The sequence below is a fragment of the Sorex fumeus genome, unplaced genomic scaffold, assembly GCF_029834395.1.
Source record: "Sorex fumeus unplaced genomic scaffold, SorFum_2.1 ptg000034l, whole genome shotgun sequence".
Taxonomy (NCBI): Eukaryota; Metazoa; Chordata; class Mammalia; order Eulipotyphla; family Soricidae; genus Sorex; species Sorex fumeus.
In genome coordinates, this window is record NW_026606091.1 from 28,441,892 (window position 1) to 28,461,908 (window position 20,017).

At 55.5% G+C, this 20,017-nt stretch overlaps 1 pseudogene; it reads left to right on the forward strand.

The window, feature by feature from the left end:
• Positions 1 to 20,017, forward strand: part of LOC130026611 (polypeptide N-acetylgalactosaminyltransferase 12-like) — a 54,940-nt pseudogene that overhangs the window by 11,894 nt on the left and 23,029 nt on the right.

The window sequence follows — 20,017 nt, forward strand, 5'->3', positions numbered from 1 at the left end:
TGTCCCTCATGTCCCTGCCAGCACTGCCAGGAGGGCTCCAGTGGGTCCAAACCAGGAAATAATCTACTTAGCAAGGGGCCTGAAGCAGCAGATGGCGGTGAGAAATGAGCAGCCCCCGAGATGAGCAGGAGGAACCAAGAGTCGGGGCTCTGGACCATGAAGTTTGGGTGGGGTTGAAGGTTTGGGGTCCTTGACTGTCTGCTTCCTCTCAGGTTTACCGGCCTCTGGGTGCCCCTGAAACAGCCACATCGTTCACAACATTTCCAAGGACAGGTGGAGGCAGGAGGTTCCAGGAACAACGGGTGAACCCGGAGAACAACTGCGGATGCGAGTGGGGGCTGAGGGGACTGAGCTGGGGTGAGAGAAGCGGGCACAGTGCCGCCTGGAGTCTGAGGACTGTGGGGTGGCTGGCCGGGAGCACGGCCAGGCTCGAGTTGTGTCTCTGTAACAGTGGAAGGGGTCTGGGTAACATTCCCCAGTCTTGGAGCTGAACGAGTCTCCTATCATCTCCAATTATCAGCTATCATTCCAACATGTCTTCACTGTGAGCCCACGAAAAGTTGCCGAACACGAAGAGTTTTGAGAGAGGGTGCAGGGGTTTGCTGGCCATCAGCTCCCCTCCACCCTGGGGTATTCTTGGGGCATAACAATTCAGTCTTCTGGGCTGTGACTTTCCTGGTCTGTGAAATGGGCTGGTGAGACCCCCTGTGAGGCCAAGAGCCTGCCTTGGGTGATGGGAGGAAGGACAGGTCAGAATGCCCTAACTGAGGGCTGTGGTGGCACTGACTGGCTCACACTACACAGAGGGGTCTGGAGTTGGCAGTTGCCAGGTAGGAGTCAGGGTCCGAGGCAGAGGGAGACCCAACTCCTAGGCTCTGGGACAAAGACCCCATGGGGGCCTGTGGCTGAGGGTCTGAGTCCTGCATCTCCTGGATGGGAAGTAGTTGGCCCTCCTGCCTGTCCTCACAGACACAGTGCTACCTCCCACAGATGCCAGTGCACGACGAAAAGGTGCAGTGCCAGTGACTTCCCGGGGGAATTTTCTGCTGCTACCTGGAAATGCACATAGCTGCCGACAAGAGCACCTGGATGCCCGCTGTCACCTGGGCTCCAAGGAGGAGCAGCTGAACCAGCGGATGCTGCGGCAGAAGCAGCCCATAGACCAGCTGCTGCAGGTGCCACCAAGGCAGCAGGCCCTGCTGGAGGCCGCCATCAGGGAGCTGAGGGAGACCAGGTGAGAGAGGGGCCATGGGCTCTGGGGCAGGAAGGCCCTAGACCTGCCTCCTCAGCTAGTGCCTTCACCCCAGGTGCTCTTCTGTGGGACTCAGCAGCAGAAACAGCAGCTGCAGAACCTGGTAAAGTGGAGAGGAGTCCTGGAAAAGGGTGAGTGACAGCCCCTGTGGGTCAGAGGTCGGGGCTACTGGGGAGGGGAGCCAGGCGGCCCCACCCCCAGCCCCCCACCTCCACTGCTTGGCTGAGACCCTTATGCTGCCCCACATCCCATCCACTCCAAAGGGATTGGCATGGAGACGAACATCACACAGGTGCTCCTGGACACAAAACGTGAGGAGCTGGAGGCCACGGAGAAGGAGGACGCGCAGGGGGCCAGGCAGGAGGAGTGCCAGAGTCCAGGAGCTGGAGGAGTCAGTCAAGTCCTAGGGGGCAGGGACCATGGCCTGTGTGAGATCCAGAGACGCTCCTGTTGCTGTCCTTAAGGAAGAGGAGTCCACCCACATCGGACCCAGGTCCTGTAATGACCCGCAGGAAATCCAGAAAATGCAGCTGGTCAGCAAGAGCTCCACTGGCAGCCTGACACCCCGCTGACACCTCGATTTTACTGCACCGACGCACCCTGCCGCTCTCACCCAATTGATCTAGCCCAGCCCCGTCCTCCCCACGCCACTGGAGTTCTGCTTTCTGCCTCTGCCCTTTGCTCTTCTCCCTCCACTAGAACCAGGGATATCCCTCCCTGCAAGAGCAGGGATCAGGGCAAAGGCAAAACTATTCTCCATCTGAAGAAACGGGAGATCAGGGGGACAGTAAAGTCTCCATCCACTAGACCCCGAGATGTGGGATAAGAAATGTCCCCACCCCAAGGCACCCCAGGGATCAGGGGGCACAGTTTCCCCCTCGACTAGACCCCAGGAAATGGGGGTGCCAGAGATGCCCCCCAACTAGACGCCAGGATTCGGGGGGGCAGTGATGCCTCCCCACCACTAGAAGCCAGGGATCGGGGGGGGCCAGAGATTCCCCCCCCACTAGAGGGAAAGGATCAAGGGGGCGGCCAGAGATGCCCCCCCACTAGACGCCAGGGATCGGGGGGGCAGAGATTCCCCCCCCACTAGAGGGCAAGGATCAAGGGGGGGCCAGAGATGCCCCCCGCACTAGACGCCAGGGATCGGGGGGGGCCAGAGATTCCCCCCCCACTAGAGGGCTAGGGTCAAGGGGGGGCCAGAGATGCCCCCCCACTAGACGCCAGGGATCGGGGGGGCCAGAGATTCCCCCCCCCACTAGAGGGCAAGTTTCAAGGGGGGGGCCAGAGATGCCCCCCCACTAGACGCCAGGGAACGGGGGGGCCAGAGATTCCCCCCCACTAGAGGGCAAGGATCAAGGGGGGGCCAGAGATGCCCCCCCACCACTAGACACCAGGGATCGGGGGGGGCCAGAGATTTCCCCCCCACTACAGGGCAAGGATCAAGGGGGGGCCAGAGATGCCCCCCCCACTAGACGCCAGGGATCGGGGGGTGGCCAGTGATTCCCTCCCCCACTAGAGGGCAAGGATCAAGGGGGGGCCAGAGATGCCCCCCCACTAGACGCCAGGGATCGGGGGGGGCAGAGATTCCCCCCCCAATAGAGGGCAAGGATCAAGGGGGGGCAGAGATGCCCCCCAACCACTAGACGCCAGGGATTGGGGGGGCCAGAGATTCCCCCCCCACTAGAGGGCAAGGATCAAGGGGGGGGCCAGAGATGCCCCCCCACTACTAGACACCAGGGATTGGGGGGAGCCAGAGACTCCCCCCCCACTAGAGGGCAAGGATCAAGGGGGGGCCAGAGATGCCCCCCCACTATACGCCAGGGATCGGGGGGGGCAGAGATTCCCCCCCCACTAGAGGGCAAGGATCAAGGGGGGGCCAGATATGCCCCCCCCCACTATACGCCAGGGATCGGGGGGGCAGAGATTCCCCCCCCACTAGAGGGCAAGGATCAAGGGGGGGCCAGAGATGCCCCCCCACTAGACGCCAGGTATCGGGGGGGCCAGAGATTCCCCCCCCCACTAGAGGGCAAGGATCAAGGGGGGGCCAGAGATGCCCCCCCACTAGACGCCAGGAATCGGGGGGGGCCAGAGTTCCCCCCCCACTAGAGGGCAAGGATCAAGGGGAGGCCAGACATGCCCCCCACTAGACGCCAGGGATCGGGGGGGCAGAGATTCCCCCCCACTAGAGGGCAAGGATAAGGGGGGGCCAGAGATGCCCCCCCCACTATACGCCAGGGATCGGGGGGGGCCAGAGATTCCCCCCCCACTAGAGGGCAAGGATCAAGGGGGGGCCAGAGATGCCCCCCCACTAGACGCCAGGGATCGGGGGGGCCAGAGATTTCCCCCCCACTAGAGGGCAAGGATCAAGGGCGGGCCAGAGATGCCCCCCCACCACTAGACGCCAGGGATTGGGGGGGCCAGAGATTCCCCCCCCACTAGAGGGCGAGAATCAAGGGGGGGCCAGAGATGCCCCCCCACCACAAGACACCAGGGATCGGGGGGGGCCAGAGATTCCCCCCCCACTAGAGGGCAAGGATCAAGGGGGGGCCAGAGATGCCCCCCCCACTAGACGCCAGGGATCGGGGGGGGCAGAGATTCCCCCCCGACTAGAGGGCAAGGATCAAGGGGGGCCAGAGATGCCCCCCCACCACTAGACGCCAGGGATTGGGGGGGCCAGAGATTCCCCCCCCACTAGAGGGCAAGGATCGAGGGGGGTCCATAGATGCCCCCCCACCACTAGACACCAGGGATCGGGGGGGCCAGAGATGCCCCCCCACCACTTGACGCCAGGGATGGGGGGGCCAGTGATGCCTCCCCACCACTAGACACCAGGGATCTGGGGGGCCAGAGATGCCCCACCCCATTAGACGCCAGGGATGGGGGGTTCAGTGATGCCTCCGCACCACTAGACACCAGGGATAGGGGGGGTCAGAGATGCCCCCCCACCACTAGACGCCAGGGGTGGGGGGGCCAGTGATGCCTCCCCACCACTAGACGCCAGGGATCGGGGGGGCCATAGATGCCTCCCCACCACTAGACGCCAGGGATCGGGGGGGCCAGAGATGCCCCCCACCACTAGACGCCAGGATCGGGGGGTGTCGATGTGTCCCCCCACACTAGACCCCAGGTATTGGAGGGGCCGAGATGTCCCCCTCCACAAGATCCGAGGGATCAGGATGGCAGTTATATCCCGCCAGCACTAGCAAACAATGATTTGGAGGTCAGAAGTCACAACTCAGCTCTCCCCTCCCCATTGTGGGGTCCTGTTTCTGCGCATGACAGCCCTGAAGCTTGGGCACTGGTTCCATACAGTGACCGGATTCTACACACTCTTTGGGGCTGTTTGGGGACTTTGTATTGCTGGCTGAGAAGAGGGGAAGGAGGAAGGCGGGCTTTCTCCCTGACTGCCACTGTCTGATTTTCACGATTGTTGCAATAAATGGATCTATCCCAGGCCTGTGTGGGTGTGTGTGTCACTGGGTGGGGCAGGTCTGGCCAGTAGTTGACAATTGCTTCTAGATTGTGGGAAGCCTTGGCCATGTCACCATGCCAAGACGCGTCACCTGCCTGCCCCTGTGTGAAGCCTGTCAATGACCCCAGGAGAGTCCACCCCAAGGGTTGAAGGTCTCAATCACGGATGGGTCCCCAGGAGAGAGGGCAGGATGCAGCACCCAGAGCCCTGCCTTCCACTGCAGCACCTCCGTGGCCTCCCCTGCCCCTGGAGCCTGTTTCCCCATTCCCCTCTGCAGTGGCACCAGGGACAGACCCCACTTTGCCCCCTTGTGGCCACATCAGGTTTCTCAGGATGGCCCTCCCCTTGATCATCCATTTGCTCCAGCAGGCCCAGTAATGTCTCCATTGGAGACTGTTGTTAGTGTGTTTGGCATATCGAATACGTCATGGGGAGCTTGCCAGGCTCTGCCGTGCGGGCGAGATACTCTCGGTAGCTTGCCGGGCTCTCAGAGAGGGGCGGAGGAATCGAACTCGGGTTGGCCATGTTGGCTGCGTGCAAGGCAAAAGACTTGAAATTGCTCCTGCAGCAGGTGGGTCCAAGATGCTGTCCCCTCAGCCAGGCTCCCCCTGGATGGCACCCTCCCCAGCAGAAAGACAGTGTGTTATCAGTGGAGCAGGATGGGGCCGTGGATGGAACATGTTTCTAGTGTCCCCGAGTCTGTACGGAGCTGATCCCTGATAATAGCTCCCCACTTCTTTGTGGACCATCATGTTCCGTAATACAAGTCCCACTGCCACCATCACAGCACGGTCAGACCCCATGTAATAGAGAACCAGGCCCTGACTCCTCTTTGTTCCTGCACGCCTGGACCTGGTGGGACAGCCTTGGCTGAGTGACAAGCTACTGGTGACAAGACGTGCGTCCAGGTCCATGTGTCAGATCAGATGGCAAAGCCTCAAAAGGAAGAGCCATCCTGTTCCAGTCATTTGCAGGAATTTGGTCAGCCATGCCCCTTCCTGCCAGTCACACTGCTACTGGGAGTCACACTCCTGGTAAGGCTGGCCAGGGCAGGCACAGGCAGGTCCTGGTTTACCCCTCGGTGCCCAGTTCATAGCCCTGCCCCTCTACCTGCACCATGGACCTGGGGCTGCCCATTCACTCTCACGGTTTTGCACACCTCACACATGTCCTGCACACCCTCTCGCAGCCTCTACTGGGGCTCTGGGCTTAGCTCCCCGTGTCCGGCCTCTGGGTCCCTGGGCTCTGGAAACACCAAGTCCAGGTTTGCCTTGAGGTTTGGGGAGCTGGGAGACTGTGGGGATCAGCAGCTTGACCCCTCTCACCCCTTGCCGGTGGGGAGAGCTGTTCTCCCATTGAACGACTGTCTTTGGAGTTTTTCCTCTTAGGATCTTACAGAGTCTCACCCAGACACAGGTGGCACCCAAGAGTTTGCCGGAAGCATCCCAGTGTATTCCACGTGTGCAGGCTCTATCCAGCTACCCTCAAACAGGCTTTAGCAGGTCACAGCATAATTATGTAGGTTGTTTACAGGCTACCTCGATTCTGTGGTAACAACTTTCATCTAACATACAGTGGTGCCTAGTGCTCTCAGGTGCTCCCATAGCGGTGACTCCAGTTTCTAAGCTCCAGAGTTTGAGCGTTCCCGTGAGACTCTTCCATCCCTGCTCGGGCAAACTGCTATCCCTTACTCTCTTGCTCGGTGAGAGATTTGGGAAGCCCATGCAGGCCAGACAGAGGGACGGAGACAGATAAAGCTAAGGAAATAGAAGTAGCTTACTGGGGGCCTTCCTGGGCGGACCTCAGGTGAGGCAGTGGTACACCCGTGCCCTGGGTTAGACCAAAGGGGCTTTTAAGTTGTCTTGGTCTGGTCCTAGTCATCTGTTCGTGAGTCAATGGTGAGGAACCTGGAATGCAGCCTGGTGGCTTCCTGTCATCAGGTGGGCGATAAGTCTTTCTTCCTCACCTGGGACAAGGTGATCTCTGACTCCAGGAATGTGGCTGTCCACTCAGCCGGTTGCCATTTGGTTTTGGTCACCATTTTGTCAGAGCAAACCTCACATTTGTTTCTTGTCAAATTTAGTCATTCCCGCCACTGGCCAAGCAATTGAAAGCGGAGATAGACAAATGGGACTATCTTAAACTAAGAAACTTCTGCACCTCAAAAGAAACAGTGACCAAAATACAAAGACAGCCTACAGAATGGGAAAGGATATTTGCCAAATACGCATCCGATAAGGGGTTGATTTATCAAGGATATACAAAGTACTGGTTGAACTCCACAAGAAGAAAACATCCAACCCCATTAAAAAAAATGGGCAGATTAAATGAATAGAAACTTTCACAAAGAAGAAATCCAAATGGCTAAACGGCACATGAGAAAATACTCCACATCATTAATCATCAGGGAGATGCAGATCAAAACCACAATGAGATATCATTTCACACCACAAAGCCTGGCCCATATCCACAAGAATAAAAGCAACCGGTGCTGGCACGGATGTGGCGAGAAAGGGACCCTCCTTCACTGCTGTTGGGAATGCCGACTGGTTCAGCCCTTTTGGAAAACAGTATGGACGATTCTCAAAAAATTAGAAATTGAGTTTCCATTTGACCCAGCAATACCACTCCTGGGAATATATCCCAGAGAGGCAATAAAGTATAGTCGAAATGACATCTGCACTTGTTTGTTCACTGCAGCACTCTACAATAGCCAGAAACTGGAAGAAACCTGAGTGCCCAGGAACAGATGACTGGTTAAAGAAACTTTGGTACATCTACACAATGGAGTACTATGTAGCTGTTAGAAAAGATGAAGTCATGAAATTTACATACAAGTGGTACTACATGAAAAGTATCACGCTAAGTGAAATGAGTCAGAAAGAGAGGGATAGACATAGAAAGATTGCATTCATCTGGGGAACATAAAGCAACAAAATAGTAGACTAACACCCAAGATTGGCCAAGATTAGTACCAGGAATTTTACTCCATGGCTTGGAGGCCAGCCACACATGCTAGGGGCAAAGGGAGCTCAGATAGAGAAGGGAACACCAAATAAAGGGTGTTGGGAGGATCCTCCCAGGATGAGAGAAGCAGGCTAAAAGTAGATAGACCGAACATGATTGTCACCCATTGCCTTTTTTGCAAACCACAACACCCAATAAGAGAGAGAGAACCAAAGGGAATGCCCTGCCACAGAGGCAGGGTGGGATGTGGGGGATGAGGGGTAGGGGGAATACTGGGATCCGTGTTGGTGGGAAATGGGAACTGGTGGAGGGATGGGTATTTGATCATTGTATAATTGAAACCCAAACACAAAAGTTTGTAAGTTTACAACTGTACCTCAGGATGCCTCTCTAATAAAAATTAAAAAAAATTAAAAATATAAATTACACACACACACACACACACACACACACACACAAGAAACAGTGATGAGGGGTACAGGCAGTTACTGGCTGTTAGAAGTTAGGGGGAGTGGTCAGCTCTTTCAGCCCAGATTCTGTTTTGAACACGTGCTCCCTTCATATCTTACTGAGTAAGTTTCTTTCAAGAAAACTATCTTGCAGGATTAGAGAGGTAGTCCAGAGGGTAGGGCATTTGCCCTGTGGACCAGCCAATCCAGATGTGACCCAGGGCACCCCATATGATCCCGAAACCCCACCAGGAGTCGTCCCTGAGTACAGAGCCAGGAGTGAGGCCTGAGCAACACTGGGTATGTCCCTCCAAAAATCTCCAAGTATGCGAAAAAGAGGAGGGGGAAGATGGGAGGGACGGTTCTTATTGCAGTGGGACGCGCTGGAGAATTTGGGAATTTCACATGCACCATTGTAAACTGGTATTCCTTTCGGGATGCAATGTAGAAAAATCAACGGTAAGTTAAAATTTTAATTTTGAAAAAGATACAAGAGGTCGGCAGATAGTAGAGCGGGACGGGCACTTGGGCTCTCTGACTTCAATCTCTGGCATCCCATAGAGTCCCTTGAGCATGGCTGGGACTGATCCCTGCTGTGGTTCCAAAACCAAATAAGCAAAAAAACAAGGAAATGTAATATATCAAAAGCTAGAACAGGTGGTGAGGTGTCTGCTTTGCATATTTCTATCCTGGGTTGATTCCTGGCACCTCCTAAGGATCCTTGAGCAACAATAAGGGTGATCCCTGAACACAGGACAGGAGACAGGGTCCCCAGTCAAGGGAGGTCTCATCTTTTAGGCCCCTGGAGCAATACCATGGGGGCCTGCACAGGGGACAGATTGCCCAAGTGCTGTCAGCCTTGGGCCTGGCAGTCGGTACTTGACCTCCACATCCCTGGACCCAGAGCAGGATGCCCTGGCTGCCTGTCCTCACTCCCAGCCTTGCGCCCACAGGTGGGACTGCAGGACAAACAGGTGAGTGTCTGCGGCAGCAACAGGACTGGGATCTCGGCCTCCCGCAGTAGGACGTGGCCTCTGACCAGTGTCGGTCTCTGAGAATGAGCAGGAGGAGGAGCAGGTGCTACTGCAGAGCCAACTCCAGATCAGCTGCAAGGGGAGTGAATCAGGACAAGGTGGATATGGAGAAATGACAGAAGGTGCCGAGGGAGACCCACTGTGAGGGTAGGAGCCCGCCTGGGGTGGTGGGAGGAAGGACCGGCCAGGACGCCACTCACTATAATGTATCAAAATCTAGAAGAGGCTAGAGGGGTTGTGGGGGTGCGGACTGGCCCTCACTGCACAGAGAGGGTCCTAGTAGCGGGGAGGCTGCTGGGTTGAGGTAGGGATAGGCCCCATTTCTAAGGCCTTGGGAGAAAGGCCCCCAGGGGAATGTGCAGGGCACAGGTTACCCGATGTGCTGTTTTCCTTGGGCCTGTGTGTGAGTGTCTGGGCCCTGAATGTTGTGGCTGGGATTTGGACAGCCTTCGACCTTTTTCATGACATAGATGTGCATGCAAGACCAGAAGGTGCAGTGCCTGCAGCTTGGAATGCTTCTGCTGGTACCAAAAGCAGCACACAGCGGCAACCCCACACCTTGATGTCCCACTCACCTGGGCTCCAAGGTTGAGCAGGTGCTGAGGCACAAGCAGATCATGGACCAGCTGCAGCAGGTGCTAACAAGGCAGCAGGCCCTGATGGAGGACACCTTCAGGGAGCTGAGGGAAACCCAGGTGAGGGGGTGGGCAGGGGCTCAGGGACAGGAAGGCACATCCGGTCCTAGACCTGCCTACTCACCAGGTGCCTTCATCTTTAGGGGATCCTCAGTCCTGAAATCAGGAGCAACTGAGCCCCAGGCCTTGCTGGAATCCCAAGGGTACCCTGAAGAGGGTGAGTGGGGGTCAGTCTCCAGGAGGGAGAAGTGCCTGTTGGGGATCTGGAGGTGGGGCTATATGGGATGTGGAGCCAGGCGGGACCCCTGAGATGCATCCAACTTCCTTGCTTGGCTGAGACCCTGGAGTGCCCCACATTCAATCCAGTGTCGAAGAACACGGAGTTGGAGGTGAACATAGTGGAGGTTTGTGAGACCATGACCTCTATGGAACTCGAGGTGATGGTCATGAAGGACAGGCTGGTGGCGTGTGAGAAGACTAAGCATCTGAGACTAAGGTCTGGCGTCCAGACCCAGGGAGCGGGATCATGGATTGTGTGAAGAACCCAGAGAGGCCCTCCTGTTCCTGTCTGTGAGGAACAGGAGGCCGCAGACCTCAGATCCGGATCCTGTAATGACCTGCCCCCAAATAACCAGAATCTATTTCGTCCACTCGAGTTCTGCTGGACAACTTGTTCACCATTAATCCACTTTTTCTACCCTGATGATGTACCCTGTGTTCTTCAATTCCAACTAATCTAGCCCTGATCCAGTTCTTCCCACTCTCCTCCTTCCTCCCTCCTCCCCACTCTTCCACTTTCCCTCAGCACTAGACCCTAGGGATCAAGGGGGCAGAAAGGTCCCCCAACACTAGACCGCAGGGATCAGTGGGACAAAAATGTCTCCTACCTCTAGGCACCAGGGATGTTGGGAGCAGAAATTTAAACTGGGCCACACTCCAACCTCAGTCATGATAGCTCCAAAAGCCAAACAAGGGCTGAGGTCGAGCTCTCCCTCCCCAGTACACAGCCCCGTTTCTGCATATGGCAGCCCTGAAGCTAACGGGAGCTGGAAACATCGAGCAACCAGTTCTAGACACTCTTTGGGGGCTGTTTGGGCACTAATGAATTGAGGAGAGGAGAGAGGAAGGAGGCATGCTGGATCACTCTCTGACAGTCACTGTCCTATTTCCAAGCCTGTTTCAATAAATGGATCCATCCCAGGCCGTGTGGGTATGTGTATTGGGCGAGGTGGGTCCTGCCGGCAGTTGGCAGTTGCTTCTAGATTGTGGGTGGCCCTTGACATGAGATTCACCATGTCTAGAGCCTGTCACCTGCATGCCCCTGAAAAGGGTCAAAGAGAATTCTTACTCACCTGTAATTCCGTCTTTTACCTACCCTGTCAAAATCATATTCATCTACCCCAATCTTGTCTTTCTTCCCTCTTCCTTCCCGCCCTTCTCCTCTCCCCCTCCTCCTTCCTGCCCCCTCCCTTCTCCCCTCCTCTGCCCCTTCCCATTGAGGAATGGGGCTATGGGACTATGAGGCTCTACGGCTACACAAAGCAATTGCAGACGTGCCCCCATGGCAGGGATACTGCGTACTAGGAGTGGCGAGATGACCCAAACAGAACAACATTGAGACTCGTACTCTGCATGTAAAAAAGTTACACAGCCTCCAAGGAGGCTCAGATAGAGCAGAGAGCACCAAATAATGGGTGTTGGGAGGATCCTCCCAGAGTGGGACAAGCATGCTGAAAGTAGACTATAGACCAAGCATGATTGCCACTCAGTGCCTCTCTTGCAAACCACAGCACCCAAAAGGAGAAAGAGAACAAGGGGGAATGCCCTTCCACAGAGGCAGGGTGGGGAGGGGGGATGGGGGGGGTGGGAGGGATGCTGGGACCCGTGGTGGTGGAGGATGGGCGCTGGTGGAGGGATGGTTACTTGATCGTTGTGTGACTGAATACCAAGCAGAAAAATTTGTAAGTCTATAACTGTACCTCATGGTGTTTCACTAATAAAAAAATTTTTAAAAATACTTGGATAAAAAAAGTTACACCGCCGCCAACACATCCATATATGCAGAAACAAACTCAAAACATGAAATAAAAACCCAATCAAAAAATAAATCCAAAGAAATAAATTTCAATTTTTAATATGAAATATAGAGATCGTGGGGTCTCACCATGTTTCGTGCTTGTCCCTATCCCTCCCCGAGCGCGCCCCTCTTAGCCTTTCCAGAGGGTTCAGGGCTTCTTTCTTATGGTCTTTATCCGGATGCCACTCAGCTTGGAAACTGCTCCTGAACTGTTCAGTGGTTCTGAGCAAGAGATTTAATCCACTGCTCCTTGCAAGTCAGAGGATGTGGTCCCATCCGATAGGCAGAAAGGCTGGGGTCGCGAACGTTAGAGTGGGTTTTCACACCAAAATCTAGAGTCGCAAAAGTTAGACGTGGATTTTTACATAATCCCAGGGACTGTGCCATCTGGGCAATTGGTAGCCACTGGGGCCCTTTGTTAGTCATCAGTGTCACCCCTGAATGGGGACCTGGAGGTAGATAGTTTGTTTACCTCTGTGGCACAGGGAGAGATCAGAGCCCCCTGCCTCAGAGACAGGTATGCCCAGACCTCTGCCAATGGCCCTACCCTGGGTCAGGGCACCTAGAACCTGGTGCCCTTTCTCAGGCACTAAGAGGATCAACCTTTTTGCCTCTGGGCCCTACTGCTGATTAGAAAGGGTTTTTTGGGGTTATTTTTCTTTTTTTCACTTCTAAATGCTCATTCTTCCAGGAGGTGTGGTGCCCAGCCTCAACCAAGAGCTGGAGCAGAGCCTCTGAGGCTCTCTTTCAGTCCTCTTGGCTTCTGACACTAGGACTGAATCATCTACAGACTGCAGGATGGTGCATTCTAGGGCTCCAACAAGGATTTCCTTAAGTCCAGAGCCAGGGTCTTCCTGAAGAAGGTGTCCGAGTTTTTGAATCCTTGGGCAACGGGTCCACACTAACTGAGGATTCCTCCTGTCTCTGGATCCTTTGGCCCAAAGGCAAACGGGGGTCTGCTTCCTGGAACAATTTGCAAAGGGAGAAACACATCTTTTGAGGTTCAAGCCTGTCAATCATTGGGCACTAGAGGAAAACAGACTCAAGAGAGTGGAAGGGCTGGGTACCACAAGGTGACCAGCAGGACCGACCACACTGACTCGGCGCAGGTCATGACTTCTCAACTGAGGCCAATGGGTTGCTCCCAGTTGAGCTGCATCCCACCACTATTCCTGCCTCCCACACCTGCGCAGTATCTTTCCCTATCCCTAGGCACACCTCACGGGCTACCGGACATTGCGGCTGTCTCTGGAGGCTCACTCCTAGCATGAGTTTACCAGCAGAGGGGCATGATACTGCCATTAGAGGGCGCCTGGAGAGGGTATTTTCCAAAGTGGGAATACACAGTGTTAAGGTGGACATTTATTTGTGCTTCTAGCTCTGTCGGAAGCTCTAACACCAGTAAGATACTAAAGTGGGGAACAGGGAGAACCTTGTTTTCCATATGGAACCCCCAGCATCTGCTGAGACCATGGATTCTCAGGCCCAGCAAAAGCAGGGAAGGGCTGCACATCCAATACCTTCATCGAGCTCTGCTTCCTATGTTGCCCTGTCTTGGAGGTCATGGGGCGACCGTTTCCACGAGGCTTTTCTTAGAAGTGTAGGTACCAAGTTACCCTGCCTTCCCTGCCTGCCTGGGGACTCCCTGTGACTCTGTCAGACTGTCCAAGTGGTCCTGATGTCAGTAGACATTTCTGGAAGCTACCCAACTTTGAATGTCTGCCACTCCCATTCACAGAGGGTCACAGCTTGTCTGCTGTCATATAGGCACTTTGTTCTCTCCTGCAGTTTGGCATGGCCCTCTGGGCCAATGATCTGGGGCCTGCCTTCTGCCCCTCCCGATCCTCCACCCCTGACTCCTGCTCCTGCTCCGGCTCCCCTCTTTCTCCCTGCCCCTTGTCTGCCCTGCCAGTTCTCGCCTCCTCTAGACCAAGGGCACACTGGAGGTGCTGGGGTATGGCCTTAACCTCTCCACTGGGGTAGTGCTGTCTCCACTGGAGGTGCTGGGGCCTGGCCTTAACAACTCTATTGGGGTAATGCTGTCTCCACTGGACGAGTGGCAGTGCCACCCAGCCTCCATGCTCTCTGCCAAATCCTCCTGTGCACCAGGTGCCACTGCTTGGGTGTTGCTCTTTTTCCTTTTGGTCTTGTCTTGCTTTCTCCCCTGCTTGGTAGTGAGTTTTGTTGTTTCACAAATGAGAATTGCAGCACTAATATAATCTTGAGTTTTCAACGACTATGAACACATACGTACTTTGCTAAAATTTCTGCCTAAAGCTAACTAAAAACCAAGCAGCAGGGACTGGAGTGATAGCACAGTGAGTAGGGTGTTTGTCTTGCACGGGGCTGACCTGGATTTGATTCCCAGAATCCCATATGGTTTCCTGAGTACCACCAGGAGTAATTCCTAAGTGCATGAGCCAGGAGTAACCCCTGTGCATCGCTAGGTGTGACCCATAAAGGAAAAAAAAAAGCACATTTTGGCAAGTGGGAGAACATGATGAGATAATAGTGCTAATGGAATGAACAGCTCCAAAGTCTGAACACCGCACAAGGCGAGAGATCAGTTTTACAGCAGATCTGATGGGCGACGGGGTATTACCGAGCAGCTGACCGGAGAGTATGGAACAAGAAATGACCAAGCTTTCTTGGTGCAGATAAGGATCTGGAGCATATGAATAACGTAGGAAAATTTGGGGGATTTTTCCCAGGTTTCTAAGTTGAACAGTGTGACAGACCACCTCTGGGACATCCCGGGTGATTTCCGTGGCTGTCTCGTCTCCCCCAGACCCTGTGCCTCATTGCAGCTCCTGCTCTCCAGGATAGCCTGTCTGAAGTTAGCCTGCAGGAAATGTGGGCAGAGGTCCCCTCTCCTCTTCAGCAGGGCTCAGGAGATCCTAGTATCAGGACTTGAACAGGGCTGGGCTGCATCAAGGCAAGCACCTTAAACCCTGCAATATCCCTGGGGCCCATTCTTGAAAAGTCTGAAAGTGCTTGGGAGTGGAAGCTTCGGGTTCCACGGGGCTATCTCCCTGGGCACTGTGCCGGACAGATGGGGGAGTGGGGCATCTTTAAGGGAGCCCAACTCTACAGGAAGGAGATTTAGGTGGGAAGCAGCTGAAAGAAAAGTACTGCTTGGAGCAGGGTATTAGTCCAGCAGATAAAGTGATCGTCTTGCACACTGCTGACGTTGGATCAATGGGCCCCCCTAGGTCCACTAGGTATGGTCCCTGAACTAAGTCAGGAGTAAAGCCTGGGTGTGGTGCCAGCACCCAAAGAAAAGTGCTGCAAGCAGACAGGGCCGGCCTTTTCCCAGTGCCCTAAGGAAGGATTGCTCAAGTTCTTAGAGGCCATAAGAGGGATTTCCCTGCTAGTGGGAAGGGGTGAGGGAGGGAAAGGGGGTGACAGCACTGGCCCTCCACTTGTGACTCTGCCTGAGCAGTGACAGTCCACTTGGACAGTCCACAGTGGCCTGACTCAGGCCAGGACTTGGCCAGGACTTGGCCAGGACTTGACCCCAGTGGGGGTCAAGAGGCAGGACACTCTGGGGGCAGAACCAGGCAGACCCTGCTCCCGAGCCCTCCACCTCCCTTGGTTGGCTGAGAGCCTGGGGCTGCCCCGCAGTCTATCCAGTTTCAGTCAATCCAAGGGCACTGAAGTAGAGGCGAACACAGTGGAGATCATAAAGCCAGAGGAGCTGGAGGTGGTAACAGTCAAGAAGGACAAGCTGGTAGTGTGGGCAAGACTGTGCATCTGGAGGCAGAAATCTCCCCCAACACTGGGCACCGGGGATGTGGGGGGCACAAATGTCCCCCAATAATAGACACTAGTGGTCTGGGAGGCAAAAACAGGCCCCAAGCAGTAGGCACCAGTGACATGGGGTGCAGAGGTTTCCCCTAACAATAGACAGCAGGGTTCCGGGGAGAGAAATGTTCACAATTACTTGGCACCAGGGATGAGCAGAGCTGAAATTTCCTCCAGAAAATAACACTAGGGATGTTGGGGAAAATTGTTTTCCAATACTAGACACAAGAGCTCTGGGGTAAGAAATATCCCACAACAGAGAACAGAGCTCAGATAGGAGACATGTCCTCCAACACTACACAATAAGGAGTCCCAGGAGAGAAATACTCACCGCCATAGAAATAGTTCAAAGAGTAGCAATAATAAATGACCACCTCCCCACCCCCCACCTTAGACTACATCCCAGGAGAGAGGAGTGGAGAATGACACCTCACCCCTGCTTTCCCACCTAAATGTTGAGATATTTCCGGTTTGTGGGCTGTCCTTGCATGGTCCAGGGCATTTTCCACTTTTTTGAGTTAAAATTCTGTCCAGAAGGCCAGAGAGAAATCTCAGGAGACTCAGTACAGGCTTGGGATGCATGAGGTCAAGAACGTTCCCTGGCACCACAGGGTCTCCTGATCACAAAGGCTGGAGCAAATAGAGATCCCCACAAACCCCAAACCTCTCAGGTATGTACACAGGCCATGAGGGTCAATGAAGCAGTACTTGGAAGGATCTCAGTGCTTAGAGGAAACACTCATTCAGAGCATCTGATTTTCAAAACAGCACTTGGGTACAACCATCTACCCCTCCTTGACCCAGGGAAAACGAGGCCACACTCAAACCTTTGGTTCATGGGCTACAGACCAAGCAAAAGTCTGAGCCGAGAGCTCCCCCTCCTCCAGTCCACTTTTTCTATTCTGGGAAAGGAAGTCCTGAAAAGGATGGAGGCTGGAACAGTCAGCAACTGAGTTCTAGGCACTACCTGGGACAGTTTAGGGGATCATGAATTGGTGGCAGAGGAGAGAGAGGGGAGAGGGCTGAATCAGTCTCCCTGACAGCCACTGTCCTGTTTCCAAGATTGTTTCTACAAATGGATGCATCCCAGCCTGTGTGGGTGTGTGGCATTGGGTGTGTGGGTCCTGCCAGGGAACGGCTCATGCTTCTTGATGAAGCATGAGCTGTCCTGTGGGGGTCTCACCATGGATCAGAACCTGACATGACATGCCCATGCCATGGGGCCTATTCCGTGTACACCCCCTCTGCAGTGCCCACCGGGAAGAGCCCCTACCTTGCCCCCAATGCTTCCTGGGGGCCAGGCCCCTTAGTGGCCATATCATGCCTCAGGAAAAGAACCTGCAAACCTCCAGGTATTTCCCAAACGTCTCAAGGACTGGATGGACTTTCTCTGCCCAGAGCCTAAGCCCAGTGTGGAACCCTTCACTGCCCATGGGGTCCCCAGACAGCACAAGCCCACAGTGACCCTATGCCCCACCATCAGGGATGGATTTGATTCTCAGACCAGCGAAAGTGAGAGGGGGAGATGTCAGAGCTACAGGAGACAGCCGCAGACCACTGGGGCCTGAATGTGCTCAGGGCAGGGAGAACAGGGGCACTCTGGGGTGCCATAGTGGGCACGGGCGATATGGGGGAGTTGGGGTTCCTTTCAGGCTGCAGGACTCGTGAGGGCAGCGTGGCCAGGCTGAGTGGCACTAGTTGGGAGTGTGTGTATTGAGAGGGATTTCCAGAACAGGCCGGGAGCAACACCAGAGAAGAGTCCAGCTTCCCCAAGGCCAAGTCTGGTGTCCAGCTCCCAATAGGATGGACTGAGTCTCAGAGAAAGGGGCAGAGCTGGGATAGCGAGGTTCTGTGGGGTCATTAAGAGCCCTCCAGGGCTCAGAAAGGGAAGTCTCTGTGCAACATGGGGAACTGGTCAGGGACTGACTGGGTCTGCGGGCTCAAAAGCCCCACAAAGTGGCTGCTGCGAGTCTGGGAAGAAGCAGAGACAGGACAGAGAGAACGTGGACACCGGATAAGGGAGCAAGAACTCTGCGGGCCTGAGGAGAGGAGAGAGGAAGGGCAGGGAGGGCAGGGGCTCCAAGGAGAGAAAGGAGAGGGGCCTGGGAAGTGAGGGGCGGTGGGGACAGCCACCAGGACAGCCCCTCTGCCAGGCTCGCTGGGCTCCCACAGCAGCAGCCAGGCCAGACCTAGGGGTGCTCAGGGGCGAATCCTGGCAGCTGCACCCCAGCCTGGGCAGGGGGGAACGTGGTCTCTGGGAATGAGAACGTCGTGGACTGAGCTACGGGAGACCGAAAAGGTCAGTGCTCCTGGCCCACCGTGGGGCCCACAGAGTTCCAAGCCACCATCGTCGGTAGGGGACAGTGCCAGAGGGTCTGACTGGGGGCGGGGAGGCCCGTCAGGCCCACCAGGGCAGAGGCTGGTGCAGCCTTCATTGTGAGGTTACCCCTGGAGCTCTAGATTTCTCCCTGGCCAATGGGGTTGCAGCCCCGAGGCCACACCCCCATCCCTGCCTGTAAAAAAAGCTCGTGGCCCCGACCCTCGCGGCACCCTTTCTCAAGGATGCTTGAGGGAGAAGTGGCCCCATCACACCTTTGCCCTGTTGACCCTTCAGAGGGGTCATCTAGGGGTCAGCTCCAGATGGTGACCCTTCTACGGGTCATCTACGGGTCACCTCTAGGGGTCATCTCTAGGGGAACGTTGGAAATTGGCAGAGCGCAACGGACGGTAAGAAAAGGCCCTGCGTTGGTCCTGCACTGGTCAGTGTATGGCCCCAAGGGCACAGGATCAAGCCCGGGCCCATTTCCAGCAAGTCTTCCGGCAGTTTTGTCCCCAGCAGCCTCTGTCCTCGTCAGGGTCTCCCGGGACTCTGGGATGGGAGTCCCCAGAGAGCCCCTCTCCAGGACCTGTCCGTTCCTGTCGCCAGAATAGGAACTCCTGGGCTCCTGCTGTCCAAAGACCTGGGTGGCTGGACACTGGCTCCCCAGCTCAGGAAACAATGGGGGTGGGAACTCAGGGCAGCACTGAGGAGCTGGGGAGTCAAAGCAGGGTCCCCGACTCCCAGACCCCTCATCACAGACCCTCCTGGCAGTGGGTCTAACTGTGCGAAAACACCCCTTCCCTCTTGTTTGGGACAGAAAGAGCTGAAAGAACAGAATTTTAAAACATCAAGTGTATCTTATAAAGGCGGAACATTGCTTGGCAGAGCGTCATCCTTTAGGGGAGAGTGATTTGGGCTGGTGCACAGCACCAGGAGCTTGAAGCATGTGATGTCTGAGGAGGGCAAGGCGGGGAGGACTGACTTCGAGTGTTGAGGGAGGGGCCCTGTGAATGGGGAACTGTGACAGGGGAGACAGGCTGGGAGCAGGAGCTGGGCGAGTCTCCCCGTCCCTCCGCACCTGTGTCCTGCTCCGCGGGCAGCCAGAGGAGATGGGGTCTGCTGTCCACTCCCCAGAATGTTACGACCATGAAAATGCAGAGAGCTCTAGGGCCGGGACATAGAACGCTTGTTTCTAGTTGTCCCTCGTGTCCCTGCCAGCACTGCCAGGAGGGCTCCAGTGGGTCCAAAGCAGGAAATAATCTACTTAGTAAGGTGCCCGGAGCAGCAGATGGCGGTGAGAAATGAGCAGCCCCCGAGATGAGCAGGAGGAACCAAGAGTCGGGGCTGTGGACCATGAAGTTTGGGTGGGGTTGAAGTTCTGGGGTCCTTGACTGTCTGCTTCCTCTCAGATTTATCGGCCTCTGGGTGCCCCTGAAACAGCCACATCGTTGACAACATTTCCAAGGACAGGTGGAGGCAGGAGGTTCCAGGAACAACGGGTGAACCCGGAGAACAACTGCGGATGCGAGTGGGGGCTGAGGGGACTGAGCTGGGGTGAGAGAAGCGGGCACAGTGCCGCCTGGAGTCTGAGGGCTGTGTGGTGGCCGACCGGGAGCCCGGCCAGGCTCGAGTTGTGTCTCTGTAACAGTCTGGGTCTGGGAAGGGGTCTGGGTAACATTCCCCAGTCTTGGAGCTGAGCGAGTCTCCTATCATCTCCAATTATCACCTATCATTCCAACATGTCTTCACGGCGAGCCCACGAAAAGTTGCCGAACACGAAGAGTTTTGAGAGAGGGTGCAGGGGTTTGCTGGCCATCAGCTCCCCTCCACCCTGGGGTATTCTTGGGGCATAACAATTCAGTCTTCTGGGCTGTGACTTTCCTGGTCTGTGAAATGGGCTGGTGAGACCCCCTGTGAGGCCAAGAGCCTGTCTTGGGTGATGGCAGGAAGGACAGGTCAGAATGCCCTAACTGAGGGCTGTGGTGGCACTGACTGGCCCACACT